The sequence below is a fragment of the Mauremys mutica genome, unplaced genomic scaffold, assembly GCF_020497125.1.
Source record: "Mauremys mutica isolate MM-2020 ecotype Southern unplaced genomic scaffold, ASM2049712v1 Super-Scaffold_100084, whole genome shotgun sequence".
Lineage (NCBI taxonomy): Eukaryota > Metazoa > Chordata > Testudines > Geoemydidae > Mauremys > Mauremys mutica.
Window position 1 is genome coordinate 2,040,695 of NW_025423260.1, and position 22,679 is coordinate 2,063,373.

Sequence of the window (22,679 nt, forward strand, 5' to 3'; positions counted from 1 at the left end):
TTCACCCAACACACAGTCAACCTGTGGAACCCCTTGCCAGGGGATGTTGTGAAGGCCAAGACACTAACAGGGTTCTAAAAAGAACTAGAGAAGTGCACGGAGGACAGGTCCCTTAGGGGCTATTAGCCAGGATGAGCAGGATGGTGTCCCTAGCCTCTATTTGCCAGAAGCTGGGAATGGGCGACGGGATGGGTCACTTGATGATTCTCTGTTCTGTTCATTCCCTCTGAGGCACCTGGCATTGGCCACTGTCAGAAGACAGGAAACCGGGCTAGATGGGCCTTTGGTCTAATCCAGTCTGGCCGTTCTTATGTTCTATGTTCCCCTGTTACTGAGCCGCCCTCTCCCTGTTGCAGAAACAGACGGCAGCCGAGAGGCAGAAGATCGTCTGGGAGTGGCAGGAGCTGCGACGGTTTCTGGAGGAGCAGGAGCAGCGGCTGCTGTCCCGGCTGGAGGAGCTAGAGAGAGCCATTGTCCAGAGAATGGATGAGGGCGTCTGCAGCCTGTCCTGGGAGATTTCCCTGCTCAGCGAGAGGGGAGGAGAGAAGGGGCAGCAGCCGCTGAGCGAACCCCTGCAGGTCAGGCTGTCATTGCAATGATCATACGCAGCGTTTCTCTAGGCGCTTCTGAGCCCTAGACCCCAAAGCTCTTTACAGAGTGGGGTCAGGGGCATTATCCCTATGGGAGAAATGGGGAAAGTGAGGCAGAGGGAGGGGCAGAGCCCTGCCCAAGGTCACCCAGTGAGTCTGGCAGCGGTGCCAGGGATGGGCCCTGGGAGTCCTGGATGCTGCATCCCCAAGACCTTCTCTCCTGGAAATGTCTCTCTGCATTTGCACTTGGAGGGTGAAATCCCCTCCCCCACCATGCTGAGGTCCCGAGCCAGGCCCAAGGCCCCTGTCACTGCAGGTTAATGGGTTTAGTGGGACCAGGGGCCTTCTGGGTCTCTCAGCCCTGGGGGGAATTTGATTCTCAATGCAGAGAAATATCTTCTGCCTGTAAAGTGCCCGGGGAGAAGATTTCCACAGTGGGACCTGCCCGCAGGGTTTGCTGGGGCTGCATAGGGGAAAGTCCCTGGTAGGGGGGCAGCAGCTCTGCGAATGGAAAGCTGAAATTCCCCTACTGCCCGAGGCCTCAATGGTGACCCCTGCAGAGCAGGAGGCCTCCCCGCCCAGGGACACTCCCCCTGACGGCCTCCTCTTTCTCTCCTTTGTAGGGTGCTGGGAGCACTGGGGGCAGGTAAGTTCTGGGCTCCATTTCGTTCCCCCTCATGGGCCGCTAGGTTTGATAACTGCACTGAATAGGAAGCTGCCCCCTGCCCTGGGAGCATATGATTCTGTCTCCACTAGTGGCTGACTCGGGTAGGAGACGAGCCGGTTACTGTCTGGTCGCTCATGAGGTCACAGCAGGGCTGCTAGACCCAGGGCCGATGGGACAGACCAGGCCTGACTCCTGGACTGACGTGGCCGCGTCACGTACTCAGAGGGCGCAGAATCTCAGCTTTCGCCTTTGTTAAAGTGAGTTGCCGGCCCTCAGCACCTCCCCAGTGTAAACGGAGACAGTGTTGCCTTGCTGGGGCTGCCAGTAGCCTGAAGCCGTAGCTCTGAGAGCGTGAACTCTCCTGTCCCCTGTTAATGTCATCGAGGTGTCAACTGAAATGGCAGGAGTGTTTCCTGGCTGATCACTTGAGCAGGTGGAACGGGGAGAGGGCAGGAGTGAAGCCTTTGTGGGGTGGGAATAGGGGGTTGCCGTAGAGAGGGAAGAACAGAGGAGAGACACAAGGACAAGGAAGCGAGAGAGAAATGGAGAAAGGAGCGTGGGAAAGGCAGGGAAACACAGGGAAGAACCAGCAGGGCCCTACAGGGGTGTCCAGGAGGGGGCTGTTTTCCTCCTGAGTGACACTGAGTGTGACAGACAAAGACTTGGCAAAATACTAAGAACTAAAATTGTATTTCCCATACGAAGGGCAGATTCCCCCCTTGTTCTTCGTACGTGGGTGTCCCATGGAGAGCAGTGGGTGTTCTGCTGTGAATGGAGCAGGGCACAGAGTCCTAACCTGATGCCCTGGCCACTGGCCGGAACGGACAGGGCAGTGTGGCCCCCTCTGCCAAAGGAGCTGGACGCCCCAGGGTTACTGCTTCAGCTGAAGGGTTGGGGGGTTTTGGCATTAAAGGGCCCACGTTCATTCCCTGCTGGAGCCCTGGGCTCTGTCTGTGGCCACTGTCAGCATGTAGGACCTGCCCACTCTTTGGTCTGTGTCTCCTCCCTTCCACATGATCCCCGTGCCGGTGCCCCTTGTTCCTGCCGTAAACCAGCGTAGGGGGTGGCTCTGCCCCCCCCAGAACCAGAGCGTCCCTGAGAAAGCCCCTGAACAATGTCTCCGTTCCTTGCTCTAGTGTCTCCCCACTTCCCGTCTCTCTGGGGAGCACAGGGCTGAGGTGACTCACCCTGACATTGACTATCTCAGGCTACAAAGCTCAGATCCAGGTTTTGTGAAGTTTGGGGGTTGCTGGGCTCAGGGTCTGGGGCTCAGGCCTATTTCTCACCCCTCCTTTCCCCAGCAGGGAGAACAGGACATTTCGGAAGCCAGAGTCGTCGTTTGCGGAGCTGGAGAAGAGACTCAGCGATTTCTCTCTGCAAAGTGCCATGCTGCAGGAGGTGCTGCTGGGATTCAAAGGTGAGTTGGAGTCTGGGGGTGGCGTCTCCTCTGGTTAGAGCGACCCTGACCCTGGGAAGGAGTCGGGGACTCTAGTGATGTCACTGATCCTGGGCTCCATCTCACAGCCCAGCTCAGCGAGTCGCCCTTCCCCACGGAGCAGCCCTGTGGGGCTGGCTCTGTCTGCAGCGGCTGCCTTATCGGCCTCTGATCTCTGTCACCATCTCGTCGTTAACAGCAGTTCCATTAATAAGCAATGGGGATTTCTCCATGAATGTGAGGGCCTGAATTCTCACCTCTCCCATCTTCTCCTTCCCCTAGAGACGCTGCGACGGGAGCTGGGGAGCGACACAGGTACGTGTCTGTCTCTGACTGGCCGTGGGGAGATTTCAGCCCAATAACCATGTTAGCGACAGGGGATTGCAGCCTCCAGCAGCTAGAAGCTGTGTAACAATGGGAAGCGATGTTACTTTGTTCTTGCACCACTATATTTTCAACTGACTTGTCTCTTAAATATTTTAGCTCAGGGATCAGCAACCTTTGGCACGCGGCTCACCAGGGTAAGCACCCTGGCAGGCTGGGACAGTTTGTTTACCTGCGATGTTGGCAGGTTTGCCCGATCGCGGCTCCCACTAGCCACTGTTTGTCACTCCAGGCCAATGGAGGCGGTGGGAAGTGGCAGGCAGCACATCCTTCAGCCTGCGCCGCTTCCTGCATCCCCCATTGGCCTGTGACGGCAGACCGCAGCCAGTGGGAGCTGCAATCGGCCGACCCGTGGACATGGCAGGTAAAGAAACTGGCCCGGCCCACCAGGGTATGTGGATTGGAGTTTCCCCAAGGTCCTTTAAGTGTTTCTTGATTGGGCACTTGATTTGCAAATTCCTTTCTGAAGAAGCTGATCTAATGCTTTACTAAGGCTACTTCAGAATCAAAACACACGGATGTACAAGAACGTAGCCAATATTAATAACTTTAACTGCAAAAATGATACACCCACACAGGTAGTATCATCAGGAGCAAATTATAACCTTTTCATAGACACCTTACACAACAACCGTTGTACAACATTTGCTGCAAATATAACAGTGGTTGCACCAATGAACTATATAGTCACAGGTTATATTAATAACATCACAGCCAGGGCTGGTGTTAGGGGGTAGCAAACAGGGCAACTTCCTGGGGCCCCAGACCCCCACAAAGCTACATTGCTTCAGCCCTGGGTGGTGGGGCTCAGGGGCCCAGACTTCAGCCCCATGCACTGGGACTTCAGCTTTCTGCCCTGGGCCTCAGCGAGTCTAATGCCGGCCTTGCTTGGCAGCCCCCTGAAAGCTGCTCATGGCCCCCCAGGGGGCCCCAGACTCATGGTTGAGAACCCTGCCTTACCCCACGAGTCACAGCGACGTTCAGGTTACTGCCAGGCCTGAAGGACCAGTCACTTCCTTAGGTCAAATGACGCTTGGATCTCCCAGCAAAGACAACACTTGTAGCCAGTCCTGTCACAACCTGTATTAAGATTTAGTTGAAAGGAAATGAGAGTTGTTTACAAAGTTAAAGCAGTGTGACAAAGCTCTGTCCTTGTCTCCATGGGCCCTGCATTTCCTGGTGGATTTCGCTAGCCTCAGAGGCTCACTGTGACCCTCCACGTAGCCCTTCTCTTTAGGGACAAGTGTCACAGCCCACTGAGCCATTTTCATCATAAGCCAGCGAGGGAGGGGAGGCAAAGCTACCCTCCCTTGCACAGTCTCTGTTCTCTCCCAGTCTCAGTGATTAATCAGGGCAGCAAAGGGGGGAGCCCAGGACCCTCCTCTACTCTAGGCTCCAGCCCAGGGACCCTAATAGTATCAGCTGTGGTATCTGACCTTTTAGAAACAGGACACACACAATTCCCTGTTCTACTTCCCCACAGCAGCCCCACTTCCTCAGGCTCCACTTCACCCTTACCTCAGGGCTTCCTTCCTTGTGCCTGATCTGGTGTGCACTGCTCAGTCGCTCCCACAGCTCCTGTTCTGCACACCCACCTGCCTAACTGGGAGCTCTTTAACTAGTTTCAGCCAGCCCCTGATTGGCTTCAGGGGTCCCAATCAACCTAGCTGTCTCCACAGCTTTCTGGAAGGATGTTAATTGGCCCCAGGTGTCTTGATTAACCTGGAGAAACTGTCATTTGGTTACCATGGTAACAGGGATTTGTTTAGCCTGGGGCTAACGTACCTGTTTCTCACTACTTTCCTATAGCCAGCTGGCCTTGCCCTCTCACAGCAGCTAATCATCCGGATGCAGACAAATTACAGTCTTAAATTTCAAAGGTGATAGAAGCTTCTATAATAAGCAAGCTCTGCATATTCTTTAGGACAAACCCCGGCTAAGCAGCTGGGGATCTCGTGCTTATGCCTAGGAACTTTGCCCCCCAGAGTCCAAGCAGCATACAGATCATCAGTTCCTTCTGTGTGGGGTTTTTCATCCCCTTCCTGCCATGTGCTCTGAGCTGCAAACTCAGCTAATGGGAAGTCAAGAGCACAACAGTCTTTTGTCTTTAACATCCCATAATAGTCTCTCTGGTGTGGATGGACCTTTCCTGCCAGGCAGGGTGTAATGCATTCGGCTGTCAATCAGCACTTCACCTAGGTAAAGTCTCTCTCCTGTGTGGTGATTTACAGAGCCACAGAGGCTCACAATGCAACTAGTCAGATGTTAACCCAGGCAGCAACTCACAAGCACTCAATAAAGTCTAAACATGTTCTTAGAATCCTAATACCTGTTTTAACAATACTAACACAGTTGAGTCAGACCGATTCCACTGTGTGTTTGTCCATGTTCAACTAAGACATAGAGGCTTGTGTAAGAGCTAACACCTCGTCTGCCAGTGTCACAGGCAGGCTGGGCAGGGATGGTGTCTCTAGCCTCTGTTTCCAGAAGCTGGGAATGGTTGACAGGATGGTCAGTTGATGATTACCTGTTCTGTTCTTTCCCTCTGATGCACCTGGCATTGGCCACTGAGCTAGATGGACCATTGCTCTGATGCAGTGGGCCCTTCTTATGTTCACAGTCTGTATGAGGAGTATCTACTCATTTGGACTCACTGGGGAGCCACAGAAAGGAACAAGATGTGCTGAGGCAAGAAGGCCCAGTCTCAGCACCCGCAGGGTCACACTTCCCAAAAGCTAAAACTAGGCCCAGCCCATGAAGGGGGCACTGCCAGGAGAGACTGGATAAAGGCTGGAGCATCCAACAACTTAGTTAACCTGAGAGAGCTGCCTTGGGGACAGTGACAGGAAGAATCCCCAGAGTGACTCCTTTGATTCTGCTCTTCACTGGCCTTTGGTTCATAGAATCATAGAACTGGAAGGGACCTCGAGAGGTCATCTAGGCCAGTCCCCTGCCCTCAAGGCAGGACTCAGTATTATCTAGACAATCTCTGACAGGTGTTTGTCCAGCCTGCTCTTAAATATCCCCAGTGATGGAGATTCCACAACCTCCCTGGGCAATTTATTCCAGTGCTTAACCACTCTGACAGTTAGGGAGTTTTTTTCCTAATCTCCATCCTAAACTGCCTTAAATCCATTGCTTCTTGTCCTATGGTCATGTCCCCTCTGAGTCTTCCCCAGTTTTTTTCAATCTTCCCTCATAGGTGATGTTTTCTAGATCTTTAATCATTTTTGTTGCCCTTCTCTGGACTTTCTCCAATTTGTCCACATCTTTCTTGAAATGTGGCCCCTAGAACTGGACACATTACTCCAGTTGAGACCTAATCAGCGTGGAGTAGAGCGGAAGAATTTCTTCTCGTGTCTTGCTTACAATACTCCTGCTAATACTTCCCAAAATGATACTTGCTTTTTTGCAACACTGTTGACTCCTGTTTCGCTTGTGATCCACTACGACCCCCAGATCCCTTTCCGCAGCGCTCCTTCCTAAGCCGTCATTTCCCATTTTGTATGTGTGCCACTGAGTGTTCCTTCCTAAATGAAGTACTTTGGATTTGTCCTTATTGAATTTCATCCTATTTACTTCAGACCATTTCTCCAGTTTGTCCAGATGATTTTGAATTTCAGTTCTATCCTCCAAAGTCCTTGCAACCCCTCCCAGCTTGGTATTGCCCGCAAACTTGATAAGTGTAACACAGAGACTCTGCTGCTGGGAGGGTTTCACCATGTGTCAGAGGGTCACGCCCTGGTGGGAGGGGGCTAGGCCTGTACTGGGATACGGTCACTCTGTGCTTCACAGTGTGGCAGAACCTAGAATGTCCATTAGCAGGGAACAATGCTGGGGGGGAATCGACATGTGGAAAGGAGAGAAACCCTGTCTGCATTCTCTCACATTGCCTTTCTCGCCCTAGCAGGCTACAGAATAACGTCCACGTTTCTCCCCAAATCATCCCCTCCTCCCAGGGGGAAGGAAATGGCTGCAATGGAGCTGGCTCAGGTAAGGGATTCTCAGGGAGCTGGTGGTGGGTTCTGCTTGGAGGGAGAGAAGCAGTAAATGTACAGGAGGGTGGGAGCCAGTGATGAGCTGCCAAAATATTAACAACAGGTTCCCTTGTCCTCACCTCACGAGGGGGTCATGCCCCCCCAGGAGTCGTGCCCCTTCCAACCCCCCATGCTCCTTGACACCCCCCCCGGGGATCCCTGACCCATCCCCCCTGTCCCCTGACTGCCCCCTGCCGCCCCATCAAACCCCTCCTCTCATTCTTGATGCCCCCCTGGAACCTCTGCCCCATCCAACCACCCCTTCTCTCTGTCCCTGAATGCCCCCCACCACCCCATCCAACCCCTGCTCCTTCCTGACTGTCCCCCGGGACTGTTGCCCCCATTCAGCCCCCTTGTACCCTGCCCTCTGACTGCCCCGACCCCTATCCAGCCCCCCACAACCTCAAACGGGGAGGAGAAGAAGGGTGGAGCTTTCAGAGGAGAAGGGGAGGTGAGCTGGGGCAGGGGGCCGGGTGGACAGCTGCCTGAGCATTTGTTAAATTTAAAAGCTTTTTTAGAACCAGTTGTCCTGGAACAACCGGTTCTAAAAAGGCTTCTAAATTTAACAACCGGTTCATGGGACCCAGCTGGAGCTCACCACTGGTGGGAGCTGCTAGAGATGGTGGGAGGCAGGAAATATCCTGGGTGGAGAAAGGGAGGGGACAGGATGTGACAAACCTGCTGACACTAGTGTAGTTTAGGGTGTGATGGGTTGTCACCCCCAGGGGGCAGTCTGGGAACCGCTGTGCCCTCTAACCCAGGGGTCCCCAACCCCCGGGCCGTGGACCGGTACCGGTCCGCAGCCTGTTAAGAACCGGGCCGCGAACCGACCCCTAGCACATCAAGCGGCGTGTCTCCGGCAGGGCCCCTAAGCTCCGCCCGCTCAGAGCCGCGTGGTGAGGGGGCAGGGCTGCAAGCTCCGGGCTGAGCTCAGCTGCCTCGGCTCGGCGTGGAGCTCCCAGCCCCGCCCCCTCCCCACGTGGCTCGGAGCAGGACGGAGCTCAGGCCCCGCCGGAGACACGCTGCAGCTGTCGGGCGAGGCGCTGAGGCTCCGGGTGAGGAGGGAGCTGGGGGTAAGAGGCTGGGGCCAGGGGGGTTGGCTAGGTGGCAGGGAGTCCTGGGGACAGTCAGGGCACAGAGAGGGGGCGGAGGTTGGGGGAGCGGTCAGGGAATGGGGGGGGGTTGGATTGTGGGTGTTCCGGGGGGGGTCTGTCAGGACTCAGCGGGGGTGGGGGATAGGGGTTGGGGCAGTCAGGGGACAGAGAGTAGGGGTGGGGTCCCAGGGTGGTGGGGGTCTCTGGGGGATGGTGAGGGGACAAGGAGCAGGATGGGTCGGGGATTCTGAGGGGGGCGGGCAGTCGGGGGGGCAGGAAGTGGGTGGGGGTCAGATAGGGGGCAGGTCCGCGGAAATTATTTTTTCTACGAAACCGGTCCCTAGTGCCAAAAAGGTTGGGGACCGCTGCTCTAACCCTCAAGCTGGGCTGGCCCTTCTCATACTGCTTTGCTGGACATTTAGCCAGCCTCTCCAGGGCCTGTTATCACCCAACACGACAGCAGGTGGCGCCATACACCCAACTAAGCTACCTGAGTGCTTTACCTGAGCCACTCAAGGAGAGAGAGAAGACAACAGCCAATTTCCCAGCAATAAGTGATAGCAAGCAGATCAAAGCAGATTACTTATATAACCAAAAACTCAAACTAAGCCTAACATACTATCTGGATAGAATTTGAATTAGCAATTTCTCACCCTGACTGATGATAGAAGCAGTCCACCAAGTTTCCACACACAACCTAGAAATCCCTTTACCCTGGGACCAGCACTTCCCCCACTTCAGTCTTTGTTGCTCAGGTGCTGCCAGGAGTTCTCTTGTGTGTGGGGAATGAGGCCAAGAGATGATGTCACACCCCACCTTATGTAGCTTTTCCATAGGGCAGGAACCATTTGTTCCAAACTCAGTTCCCAGTCCGGTTTGTGGAAACATACAGGTACCAAAATGAAGTTCATTGTCATGTGGTCTGGTCACATGCCCTAGAGTGCCCTGCTGAGTCATAGTAGCCATGACTCATAGGCTGGCTGGCACATGCACAGGAGGGCTAAGCTCTTCCACAGTCCATTGTCTTTGTTGATGAGCCATGAACATTGTCTGGCTTCTTCGTTGTTGTACCTGAAAGGCTCGTTGTGGGTGTTACCCAGAGTAAGCACATTTGAAAGACAGATACAGAGTCAATATCCATAACTTCAGATACAAACATAATCCATGCACACAGGTAGGATAATCATATTCAGCAAATCATAACTTTTCCGATGACACCGCACATGACTCATCTTGTACAAAATGCCTCATGTCCTAATCATATTATAATCCTGCCACTATGCTGAATATGGGCTGTAGTGTCAGATAGGTCCTAATGTCAAGGCACAGGTGTTGGGAATGGAACTTGCCCTCTTTGTGGAACAGGAAATAACCCCCCAGCCAGGGCTGGGAAAACTTCCCAGACTCCCAGTGCTGGAGCCTGAACCTACTGACACTTCATTAGTTACCCCCACCCCCAGTCTTTGTGGCAACTGCAAACATTATCGGTGGTGATTTTATATTCTCTTCCAGGTCATTGATAAGAATGTTAAATAGCACAGGGCCAAGATCCAATCTTACGGGAACCCCCTAGAAAGAAATCCACTCGATCATGGTTCCCTATTTACAATCCCAGTTTTTAATCTATTTAATGTATGCCGTGTGTATTTTGTACATTCTAGTCAAAATATTGTGCTGAAGCAACTCATATGCCTACGTATATTACATCAGTACTATTAGCTGCAACCAAACTTTTGATCTCATCCAATAAGGATATCCACTTAGTTTGATAGAATCTATTGTGTCTAAACCTTTTTAATGGATACTAATTACATTACTCTCCTTTCTTTATTAATGAAATCCAGTATCGGCTGCTCCATTCTTTTGCCCAGTATCGATTTCAGACTGACACACTTGTAATTAGCTGCGTCATCTCTTTTATACTTTTTAAAATATTGGCACAGCATTAGCTTTATTCCAGTCTTCTGGAATTTCCCAAGTGTTCCAAGTCCTAATTAAAATTAACAGTCCACCACGCTCCTCCAGCAGGTCTTTCAAAACTCTAGTTATCTGGACCCACTGATTTAAACACATCTAACTTGAATAGCTGCTGTTTAACGTCCTTGTGAGTTATTGTTGAAATGGAAAGACTGTCACCGTCAACATCTTATGATATGAGTTACATCATCTGTTTTTCTCCAAATCCAGGAGAGAAATATTTATTGAACACTTTTACCTCTTCTCCATGATTGTTGATAATTCTGCCATTTCCATCTAGTAATTTATCACTACCATTGTTAGGATTAATTTTGTACTTTTAAAAACTTCCTTCTTATTTTCATTGGTTAATCATTGATTTCTGATAGCTTCCCTTGCCAGCTTTCTACAATTCTGACCTTCGAACTTAAATTCTTTACTATTGACTTCCCCTTTCTTCCATATATTTTATTTGGAGAGAGTTGGGATTCCAACCAGGGAGCAACCAGCAGGGTCCAGAGACAGCCCCATCTCCTATATTAAGCTCTGGTTAGTAGCTATGTGATAAATGTGATGACCCTGCCTCCGTCTGTCAGCTGGGAGACACAAAGTTTCTCTCTTTCCACCTTCTGATGCCACCTGGCTGCTCTAAGCAAGGTGAGGTGGGACTGTTAACATGTGCCTCCCGGAGCTTCCATTTACCTGGTGCTGCTGTTCCGTGAGTAGTGGGGTTGTGAGTGGGGCAGCAGGTCCTGAGTGTTGGACTCTTTCTCTTTCAGGGGCCGGTGACCTTCAAGGAGGTGGCTGTGCATTTCACCAGGGAAGAGGGGGCTCTGCTAGACCCCGCTCAGAGAGCCCTATACTGGGATGTCATGCAGGAGAACTATGAGACGGTGACCTCGCTGGGTAAGGAGTCCTGTCCCCTGGGTTATTAGAAGCTGTGGGATCTCTAAAGAACCTGAGTAGTGATAACGTTATACCTTTATTTGTCACACAAGTTTTGGCAAGTTTCCTTGCCCTCTCCCACCCACTAGTATCATTTTTGTCATGTGCCTTTTTGGTGCCGTCAGTCATTTTAAAATTGCATTGTATGTATCCTTATTGGATACATTAATAACTGCAGCTTTCATGCCTTTTCCTCATTTTAAGAGGAAAATACGTCACCTGTAGAATTCTAAATTGAGTAAATGGGTGTATGACTCATGCATGGCTTGTGTGACAGTCAGATGAGCTCCTATTTTGATAGGAGAGCGTATAATGTTGCCATTCAGGACCCCATGGGTGAAGGGAGAACAGAGCTGTGGGAGGGGAGGAGAAGGGGGGAGTAGATAATTCTGGGGTGCCAGGACATGGGGAGGGTGTGTGCAGGGTTAGAGCTAAGAAGCAGCAGGGAGGGATGAGGTAGTGAGAGACGTAGAAGGAACACAAGAAGCTCCCAAGGTGCCGGGAGGTGGTGCCGGCTGAGAGTAATGGGAAGAAGTGGAGAGGAGTGTGGAGGAAGGGCACTGAGGAAGTGGCTCATTCTCAGGTGCTGAAGCTAAGTGGCCTGTCCTTGTGGAAGAGTGGGAGCTCTTGGGGATCTAGTGCACTCAAGGGGCACCTCCCAAGGACTGTTTAAAAGCCAGGGCATTGCAGAGATCCTATGGATCCATGACAGTGCCAGAGGTTCAGCCTTATGGGGGAAAAGATATAAAACAAGAAAAGGATCTAAATGTGTATTTACCATCACCCCCTCATCAGTCCTCAGGGGAATCCCTGATCAGTTCCAAAGTGTATTAAAACCTTCCTTAAAGGCTTACCTCTTGGTTATCAGGTGGCGTATTTTCCCTTCACCCTCCCACTTCCCTGGTTCTTGTCATGCAGACAGCAAGCAGCAAAAGACCAGATGTCTGAAGCACAGATAATGCGATGTTTATTGGGGTTATTTCCAAGCAAGCATATTCCACTGCCCTAATGAACTTACACCTAGAAAAATTAATTATGCAGCAGACAGAAACAATTAGAGAACCAGACTGATTAACAAGGTAAAAGTGGTGGCCATAAAGATAAAACAATACAGAAATGAGGGTTTCACAACCACAAGCGTTGAGAAGGGATTTCTTGCCAGACAGGCTGCTGTCAAACTAAGTTTTCTTGAACCATCTTAAGATCTGTTTCTTTATCTGGTGGTGATGGGCACTATCAGGACAGGACTGTCTTCCTAACAGCCCAATAGCACCTTATTTCAGTGTGACTGGTTTGGGATGTGAGGATGTGACCCTTCGCTTCCCAGCTTATGGCTGCCCCTGCTGCTTAGCCAAAGGCCTTAGCCTAAGAACAAGGCCTCAGACTGTCACAGTGAGAGAAGGCTCAGACACAGGCAGACTGAGATTTTGATTCTTAGCTAGTTACAGGGGTATAAAGACAAGTGATAAAAATACCCCTAAGTTCTTAAAGTCTAGGCTTTACAGGCAGGCCTGAATATGTCTATTCTAACAGTGGGTTCTAGCCCTTCCCCCGTTCTGTGTCTGTCTTGTGTATTTAGATCAGGGGTCGGCAACCTTTCAGAAGTGCTGTGCTGAGTCTTCATTTATTCACTCTAATTCAAGGTTCCGTGTGCCAGTAACACATTTTAACGTTTTTAGAAGGTCTCTTTCTATAAATCTATAATATAGAACTAAACTATTGTTGTATGTAAAGTAAATAAGGTTTTTAAAATGTTTAAGAAGCTTAATTTAAAATTAAATTAAAATGCAGAGCCCCCCCTCGGACCAGGGGCCAGGACCCAGGCAGTGTGAGTGCCACTGAAAATCAGCTCGCTGCCGCAGGTTGCCTACCCCTGATTTAGATTGTAAATTCTTCAGGGCATGGGCCATCTACTATTCTCTGTTTGCACTTTGCCTAGCACAATGGGGACCCACTGTTAGTTGGTCCTTAGGCACTAAGGTAGTGAATATGATTTGTTATAATAGTAACTCTCTTGCCACTTTGAGCCAAGGAAGATGGCCTTGGGATGCGTAGCCTTATTTGGAGTGTGTTAGTAATGTTGATTTGATTTATCAACTTAATTTAATTTGTATTGTAATTATTTTAATTCATTAATAATAATACTTAATCATTTATATTAATTAATATGGGTTTAGGCTCGCCAATTTGTTTGATCAGAAGATAAAAGTTCGTGTTTCGAATCGGGTTCCACAGAATTGATAAAGGGACCTTCGGGGGTATGACAGGAAGCTCACAGTGAGACAGATTTAGTCATAACGACTTTTTATTAAAATCAATGAAATAGTAAGTAAATTGTAAAACAGGTAGAATTACAGAGTTACAATTGTATTACTGTTATTCAGGAGATACATATGATGATACAATATTATGTTCTGCAAACTTTGGTTAATATTCACACCCTGTTTTGATAAACTGGCGTTGGCCTCGCCTCTGGCGGTTCTGGTTTCACAGCTCTTGCAAGGGAAACTAATGTAAAGAGCTGCCAAAGCTACTTTGGAATTTACTTTTTAGCTCAACTAAATAATCTAATACACAAATTAAAATAAAGTTTAGAGAGACCAAGCTTAGCTGAGTCCCTTTTGAACTTAAGGTTTGAAAAGAAAATAAGTGCGGCCTATTACTGGTTAATAGCTGTCGTAGATGGATAGCATGAATACGTAGTTGAAGATGGTGAAGTGTAGAGAAGAAGGAGGAGGTCGAGGTGGGGGTGGGGATACCATAGTGAGGTAGGTTACCTCTTTTTATAGAAATAAATGCCGGAAATCCTTCCTCTTATGCCCAAATTTCACTCTTCCCCCATAGAAATGTTAGGGTACGCTTACTCCATAGGCTAGTATGTATGTGCGTATGGATGACAGGTATCTGCGCACTTGTGGGGTACTTGTTCAGTCTGTGAGTGCAACTTTGAAAAATCCCCTTTGCTATTCTTCATTGTCTATTGGTCTAGGTAAAGGGTCTTAGACCTAAGAGTAGGCACTTTATTTGGGTATAGGAAAAACAGTTCCTTTTCTGGGTAAAAGGGCACAGGATATAGCTATGCTAACTTTGCTTTAGCTTAAAATGCAGGTTTTTGTCCTGTAGGTTTCTTGCATTACAGCCAAACGTATTTTTAATATGAATTAATAAACCTATCACAATACTGTACTTACAAGAAAAGAGATATTGATGCAGGCAAGCAGATGAATCCTGAGGGCTACAGATGTTACTGTCTAAAAATGAGATGGGGTTAAAACTATGGAATATTCTTTGTGACAAGTATCCCACAAATTCCACTGACCTCCCTCGTTTTCTTTACCTGCAGTAGGGTTTCCAAATTCCAAACCTGATGTGATCTCGCAGCTGGAACGAGGGGAAGAGCCGTGGGTCCCAGACCTCCAGGGCTCTGAGAAAGAACTGCTTCCAAGAGCTGCCTTCACAGGTGAGGAATTGGTTAAACCAACTCAAAAACTGTGTTGGAATGCAGGAAACATTCGGGATGCCCTACAAAGACCCTGTGAGCTCTCCAAGTTCAGGATTGTTCCCTGCAGATGTGGAATCATTATGGCAGATGTCACTCATGGCTTCCCTCCTATTCTGACTGACAACTGGCAGCAGGTCGCTCCCTGATCTCACTTTCCCCTGAGAGTTATGGTGCAATGAGGACCCAGAACTAATGCCTTCCTCTCTTCTCTATGGAAGGGTTTGGGGAAAATCAGCTCCTGATAGGTTTGATCTCTCCCACATATATTTTGGTTTGTTCATCCCTTTTTCCATTCCTCTCTCTGACATTTCCTTTTTCTCAGGCACAGGGAGTGACCTATGTCTGGATTCTCTCTGTCTCGCATCCGGCAATGAGATGGTGAGTGAAAATGAGGAGGAAAAACCCCAGCAGGAAGACACTGTGCAAGTAGATGCAGATTGGATGTTATCAGGAAGATCCAAAGGGAATGTTTCCAGGAGTTGTGCACTCCCAGAAAACACAAAAGCCTGTGAGACTCAGCAGAGGCCAGAGGAAAACTACAATAGCCACTCAGTCCTTATTCCACGCAACAGAATCAACTTGGAAAAGAGACGCTACATGTGCCATGAGTGCGGGAAAAGCTTCAAGTGGAGCTCTGCCCTTATCGCACATCAGAGAATCCACACAGGGGAGCTGCCCTACACGTGCGCTGAGTGCGGGAAAAGCTTCAGGCGGCGCTCACACCTTATCAGACATGAGAGAATCCACACAGGGGAGACGCCCTACACATGCTCTGAGTGCGGGAAAAGCTTCAGGCTGAGCTCTCACCGTATCAGACATCAGAGAATCCACACAGGGGAGACGTTCTACACGTGTACTGAGTGCGGGAAAAGCTTCGATCGGCGCTCAAACCTTATTACACATCAGAGAATCCACACTGGGGAGACGCTCTACACCTGCACTGAGTGCGGGGAAAGTTTCGGGTGGAGCTCTCACCTTATCAGACATGAGAGAATCCACACAGGGGAGACGCCCTACACGTGCTCTGAGTGCGGGAAAAGCTTCAAGCGGTGCTCAAACCTTATTACACATCAGAGAATCCACACAGGGGAGACGCCCTACACGTGCTCGGAGTGCGGGAAAAGCTTCAATCAGCGCTCAAACCTTATTACACATCAGAGAATCCACACAGGGGAGATGCCCTACACGTGCTCTGAGTGTGGGAAAAGCTTCAATCAGAGCTCACACCTTATTAGACATCACAAAATCCATATGAGAGAGAACTGTAATAAATCCCTTGACTAGGGCTGGCCAAAGTTTTGTTTTTTTAATTACATATGCTAATTCCCACATAGTGATTTTTGCACCATCTTCACCAAGGTCTCTCAGCTCCACCAGATCAGTTGCCTTCTTCTGCCTTTTGCAGCTCACCCTTCTTTGGGGTCAGTCCTGTGATCTTTTCTATCAACTCCTTTCCTTTGAGTCGAAGGAGTGTGTGTGTCCCTCCTGCCAGGAATGTTCATCAGCTCCAGGTGGGGGAGAGGTTTGATCCCAACAAGCTACACTGAGGCAAAAAGTACCTGTGCCTGACATCCACTAGGGCTGTACATGGCGTTGGCTGCTCAAGTTAGTGATCTTAATGTAAACATTTGTAGTGCAGATGCAGCCCAGGTGCAGGGATTGGCATTAGCTTTCCCCTTGACCTGACCTAAACTCCATCACTTTTCCTAGTCTAAACAAACCCTGAGCATCACGGATATACTGTTCCCCCATTTCACAGCAACTGTTAGTCATCGAGTTCTCCCTTGGGGAACCAATTGTTTCATTCCCAGTTGCTCTGATGTTGCTTCAGGTTGTGCTGGGGAGCAGATATTTTTATGATCATTTTCCACACTTAAAATATATTGAACTATAACAAAGAGCAGGAACAGGGCAGGGATAGGGAAAAAGAAGTCATTTCACCCATTGTAACAACAGATGTAGTTAGGGTAAGTCAGAGGGATTCCCTTATTCCCCATCACCATCCTCCTTCCATCCGTGCTAGAGCCTAAGAATCCTTTTCCTTTCCCCAGTTGTGAGATGGGAGACTTCCAAAAGTGCTCCCTGTGCTATAGCACATGGCTAAGCTCAGAGAATAAACCCCAAATATCCCCTGAGCTTTGCTTTTTGAATTCTGTGTTTCTGATTACTTCAAGCCTTGGCATTGTGATTATTTACCAGTTTCTCTAGCACTGTTCCTACCACTGTTTCTGTAACATATTTTGTTTTTTATGGGACAGGGTTGTTATTCCTTTGCCTAACCCCAAGCTGGAAGGCCAGGGTGTCTGTTTTCTCTGGCCCCTCCCCACAGACAAATCTGACATGGTTGCACCTGCCAGGAGCAAACAAAAAGCCCCACCGGTCACACACACAAAGCAGATAGACACACACAAGACACAGAAGAAACTGAATTATTTGAGCTATCAACATTTCCACTTTCCCACAGCATGTTAGTTCTGAAGGTTGTTTTAATTTATTTTCTTGGAACCAGAAATGGGGAAAGAGACACTGGAGTCAGTGGAATAACAGCAGGAAGGGATAAGTCTCATGATTTGTCACTAACCAAAGGCTTTGTAAACAGAGTGATAATGTTACTGAATGGTCTGGCTAACCCTGCAGTTAGAAACAATCAGCTCTACGGGTGGTAAATTGACAGAGGCTCTGCTGCTGATCATGAAATAGAAGCACATTACCTTTAAACAGCTGCTACTTCAGTGCCTCTGGAAGTACAGAAAACAATGATCTGTCTTAAAGGAAAGGTGCCATTTCTCAGAGCCCCAATTTCTATTGTGTGTGTACAGGAAGGTTTGAATGTGTAGCAGGTAGTTTGGTCAAGCTTAGCTATTTTATGTGTGTAACAGGCTCCTGCCCACCTCCAGCAGAGGTTTCAATCACATACGATGGCAACTTACCGAATGTCACACAAATTAGTCCATCCCTCCCCCTATTCAGTCTCTGACCAGAATGTTAGAATGAGGCAGAGAACTGGGAAAGTATCGCAGTAGGAATACTTTAAAAAGTGGGATTAATCAGAGCTGGGCTGCAGACAGAGCCTGTTCTACAGCTGGTGAAGTGACAGGGACACACTCCCGCTAGTGCTGGCTCTGAAATAACAGCAGAAGCAGATTGAAGAGAATGAGCTCATGGGCAGCTGCCCTGTCAGTGCATCACTCACCTGGCAGGTGTTACACAAAACACAGCACTTCCCCCCACTGCCACCACTTCATCATACTGTCCATGGGGCTGTTTGTCCTGCAGGACTTTGATCTCTCCGGGTGGTCCATGGTGATTCATAACAGAGCCATTGGGGAGCAGGAGTCATCCTAATGGAAATCTCTCCACTTCTTTCTCAGTGTTACCTTCCCTGGCTTTGGAGATGACATTAGCCTTACTCCTGTCTTGATTTTAGGTAGGATTTTGATCACCTTCTGGGGCTTGGCAGCTTAGAACTTTTGAGGGCTTTTCTCTGCCTTTTTGGTCCCTGCTGCAGTCAGTACATTCTAGACATGGGCATGGTGACCTCCCTGAGGATCTTGACAGCTTTAACCAGCTTCTTGGTGGCTATTTTCCTGCTCACAGCCACTGTCTTCTTCTTGTGCCTTGTCCTGGGGGCCCAGCTGCTGGTTGAATGTGAAGGAGCCAAAGTGCTGGTGACTTTAGCCCGCACCAAGTTGCCTTTGCTTGTCAGACTCCTGAACCCCAACTGGATGTGGGTCTTGTTCTTCTGCACAGCACAGCCCTGGAGAGGAGGAATCTGCAAATGTACATTCATATGATCCCTTTGTTTAATTGATGAAAACATAAACTAGACACTTAGAGGATTGGAACTGATTTCAGCTGATGGGCAGGTTTGCTAGGTTTTTATGCATTTGGACAGTGAAATGTTGAGTGTTTACATTCATTTCAAGCATCCCCGTATAGTGGAGCTCCTGAACATAATGGAGAATGGTAATCAAAATGTTTTCCCTTTTTTTTAAAAAATAAAAAAATAAAAGAATAGGGAGAGGCTTATTAGAGAGCACTTGGATTTGAAGCAAGGACCACTTGATCTGCAGTCAAACACTCTACCACTGAGCTATACCCCCATGAGAGCAGATGCTTTCCCCATTGTAGCTGAAGCACATCAGTGATTCCAATAGCAGGGGCAGGTTCTCTCTGGGGCACAGAGATTCTTCAGGGAGTTGGTGGCTCCTTTCTTTCCTCACCCTGGAGTAAACTCAGCTTCTTATTCCATGGTACATGTTATTCCATAAAACAACAGCAGCTTGAAGAAAGAGGAGAGTGAATATCTCACTCTCAGGGCTGAAGGTGGCCACGTCCCCTCTGTCTGACCATTGCCATTGCAGGAGAGAAGGTTTCAATGGAATTGAATGCCCTGGCTCAGACTAGAGACACAGAAAGGTTTTGCTGTTCGTTGAACAGCGAAGGAAATTGTGTCTGTAGGTGAAACTGAGGAGGGACATGAAACGCCCACAGGGTGGTGCAATGCCCTAAGCTAAGGCAGGAGGGTGAAGGAATGGGGCTGAGGAATGAGTGAAGTGGACTCACCTGGGATTGAAATGACATTTGTTTGTGTCGGGCAGTGAGAAATGTGACATTAATTCAGATGCAGGGTTGAGGCTTCTTTAGCTCCTTGTAGAACTTGAACTTGATTTCCCTGAAGGGAAAAGGGGAAAGTCTGCGGTGGCCTTTAGTCCCTGGCTGGAGCAGTGTATGAAAAAGGCTCCAGAGACGCAGCTGGCAATTACAGGCCACTGAGGCTAACGTCAGTACCAGGCACATTGGGTGGAATTGTAGAGCCCAATGATTAGACTCATAGCTAACCAGGATTTGCTGGGTGTATCTATTGGGTTTCCGGGAAACGGGGCGGGCGGAAGCCCGCCCAATGCTAATGGATCCCCCCCTCAGCCTAAGGGGAGGATCCACAGGGCCTCAGAAACCCACTAATTCCGGGGGACAACTAATAAAAGAACAGGGACAGGAGTGCGGTCAAAGGGTCATAAGAAGGGAGCCTGACGGGGACACCGAGCAGAGAACCCCGGACAGCACCCACTGCTCCTCGAAGGTGTCAAGGGAGCCAGCGGACGCCGCCCAGAGGAACTCCGCCCGGAGACGTGAACGGACTAAGGACCGGAAACAATCCCCACAGTTGCAGGAGTCTCTGTTGGCCAACCGCCTCTCCCTGGTCGTGTAGATGGCCATTTTAGCCAGGGCGAGGAGGAGGTTGACCAGGAGGTCCTGCGACTTTGTGGGGCCACGGATAGGGAGTGCATGGAGAAGGAGGTAGGGGGAAAAGTGCAGCCAGAAACGCAATAGGATATTGGTGAGGAGCCGGTATAGGGGCTGCAGCCTGGCGCACTCTAAATAAACGTGTGCCAGGGTCTCCACTTTGTTGGGTGTAGCGGGGTGGTCCCCTGCTCCTGCCCTGCGGGGCTTGAAGCAGCCCAGGAGAGGGCTGGGGCTGGGGCAAGGAGCCTGGGCTGATTGGGGGAAGCAGGCTCAGCTGTGGCCATGCCCCAGTCAGGCCCAGCTGGCCCCTAGAAGAGGCAGTGAGCCAGGAGCCCAGTCAGTCTCCCTCTGCTTGTAGCGAGAGAAGGGCCTGGCTGCAGGGACCCAAGCAAGACACCTAGAGTGGGAGCAGGGCTGGGGAAGGGCCAGAGGAGCTGGGAGCTCTGGTCTGGAAAGCCCCAGGCTGCAGGCCTGACTATAGGCTGAATAGGTGCAGGGCTGCAATGGGGCAGCCCAAGGGGAAGCAGAGGCGGCAGGTCCAAACCCCTTTGCCTGTGATGAGTGGCTCATACTGCAGTCTGCCCCAGTGAACGGGGGCTGGATGGAGACTGGGCAGTAGCCAAGACTGAGGTGAAGTGGGGATCGTGGGTGGGGGTTCCCCTGGGAGGGGGAGACCCAGACCTGGGGGGGTACTGCCAGGGGGTACTGCCAGGGTAAAAGGGGCACCGGGGTCCTGGGAGGGACAGGGGGCCAGCTGCGGTAAGGCAGATCACCGGCCTGCAGAGTGTGCTCTGACGGCTGGAGAGCTAATTCCCAAGACGACCAGCAGGAGGTGCCGCTGGGTGAGTCTGCCCCTGCTTACATTGGGGAAGAATGAACATGGTTTTTGTAAAGGAAAATCATGCCTCACGAATCTACTATAATTCTTTGAGGGAGTCAACAAGCATGTGGATAAAGGTGATCCCGTGGATATAGTATACTTAGATTTTCAGAAAACCTTTGAGAAGGTCTCTCCCCAAAGGCTCTGAAGCAAAATGGGATAAGATGGAAGGTCCTCTCTGGATTAGGTAACTGGTTCAAAGACAAGAACGAAAGGGTCTGATTTTCAGAATGGAGAGAGGTAAATAGTGGTGTCCCCCTGGGGTCTGTACTGGGACCAGCACTGTTCAACATAGTCCTAAGTGATCTGGAAAAAGGGGTAAACAGTGAGGTGGCAACATTTGCAGATGATGCAAACCAACTGAAGTTAGTTACGTCCAAAAGAGAGTGCAAAGTGTGACAAAGGGATCTCACCAAACTGAGTGACTGGGCAGCAAAAAGGCAGATGAAATTCAATGTGGATCAATGCAAAGTAATGCACATGGGAAAACATGATCCCAATTCTACATCTAAACTGATGGGGTCTAAATTAGCTCTTACAACTTAAGAAAGAGATCTTGGAGTCACTGTGGATACTTCTCTGAAAACATCTACTCAATGTGCATTGGCAGTCAAAAAAGCCAACACAATGTTGGGAAGTCATTAGGAAAGGGATGGCTAGCGAGACAGAAATATAATATTGCCTGTCTATAAATCTGTGGTCTGCCCACATCTTGAATACAGGAGCTGGTCCCCCATCTCAAAAAGATATATCGGAATTGGGAAAGGCACAGAAAAGGGCAACCAAAATGATTGGGGTGTGGAACAGCTTCCATGTGAGGTGAGATTAGTAAGACTGAGGGGAGTTTTCAGCTAGGAAAAGAGACGACTAAGAGGGGGCTAGGATAGAGGTCTATAAAATGATGACGGGTTTGGAGAAAGTAAATAAGGAAGTATCAGAGGGGTAGCCGTCTTAGTCTGCCTCTGTAAGGAAGTGCTATTTACTCATAACACAAGAACTAGCGGTCACCCGATGAAATGAATAGGCAGCAGGTTTAAAACAAACCAAAGGAAGTATTTCTTCACCCAACAAACAGTCAACCTGGGGAAATTTTGCCAGAGGATGCTGTGAGGGCCAAGACTATAACAGGGTCCACCAAAGAACTAGATAAGTTGATGGAGGACGGGTCCATCATTGGCTATTAGCCAGGATGGGCAGGGATACAAAACCATGCTCTTGAAGTGTCCCCAGCCTCTGTTTGCCAGAAGCTGGGAATGAGCGACAGGGGATGGATCGCTTGATGATTCCCTGTTCTGTCGATTCCCTCGCGGGTACCTGGCATTGGCCACTGTGGGAGGATAGGATTCTGGGCTGGATTGGTCTGATCCAGTATGGCCGTTCTTATGACCAATAGAGGGCAGTCCTCACCAGCAATATTTATATTTGGTGCACTGAAACGGCCAACTTTCCAAAGCTGACCAAAATGATTAGTGAAAGTGTTTTGGAGAAAAACACTAAACAGAACAATACGAATGAAAACTGGGAGGTATTGTTTAAGGAGCTTGTTAGATGGGGCATAAGCCACATTGTCTAATTAGCTGAGCTTGCAATGGCCTTCCACTCAACTCGCTGACATTTTTCCATCTGCAAATGTGGTACCCATTTTAAAACCTAGATCCAATCAATTACAACATGTCCGGGAAGATTCTAGGCATCAATTATCTGATCATTGGATTGATGGCGGTAAAGAAGAGCTTCCCATAAGGCTCCCTCCCTCCCTCTTCCCAAGAGCCACCCTCATCCTCTCTCCCCTTTCTGCTTCCACATCCTCTGCAAACTTTCGAAGACAGATGCCTCGTGATGGCCTTTGCTCGTGGGGATGTTGCCTCTTGGTCAGGGTTTCGGCCCTTTTGGGGGGAAGGATGCAGCAGATGGCGTGTGGGGGGGAGCCCAGGGCCTCCAA

General features: G+C 49.5%; 1 long non-coding RNA gene and 1 other non-coding gene across 3 annotated transcripts; one reads left to right on the plus strand and one right to left on the minus strand.

The window, feature by feature from the left end:
• Positions 1–540: 540 nt before the first annotated feature.
• LOC123358507 lies at positions 541–7,003 on the plus strand. 2 transcript variants are annotated; one of them, XR_006575738.1, is made up of 5 exons: positions 541–578; positions 1,214–1,236; positions 2,562–2,674; positions 2,975–3,007; positions 6,987–7,003. It is a non-coding gene; the product is annotated as an uncharacterized LOC123358507 (long non-coding RNA). The 2 variants fall into 2 exon arrangements; XR_006575740.1 differs by having other exon boundaries at positions 542–578; positions 2,559–2,674.
• Positions 7,004–18,641: 11,638 nt separating this feature from the next.
• On the minus strand, positions 18,642–18,713 carry TRNAC-GCA. Its single transcript has one exon. It is a non-coding gene; the product is annotated as a tRNA-Cys (tRNA).
• Between the last annotated feature and the right edge of the window lie 3,966 nt (positions 18,714–22,679).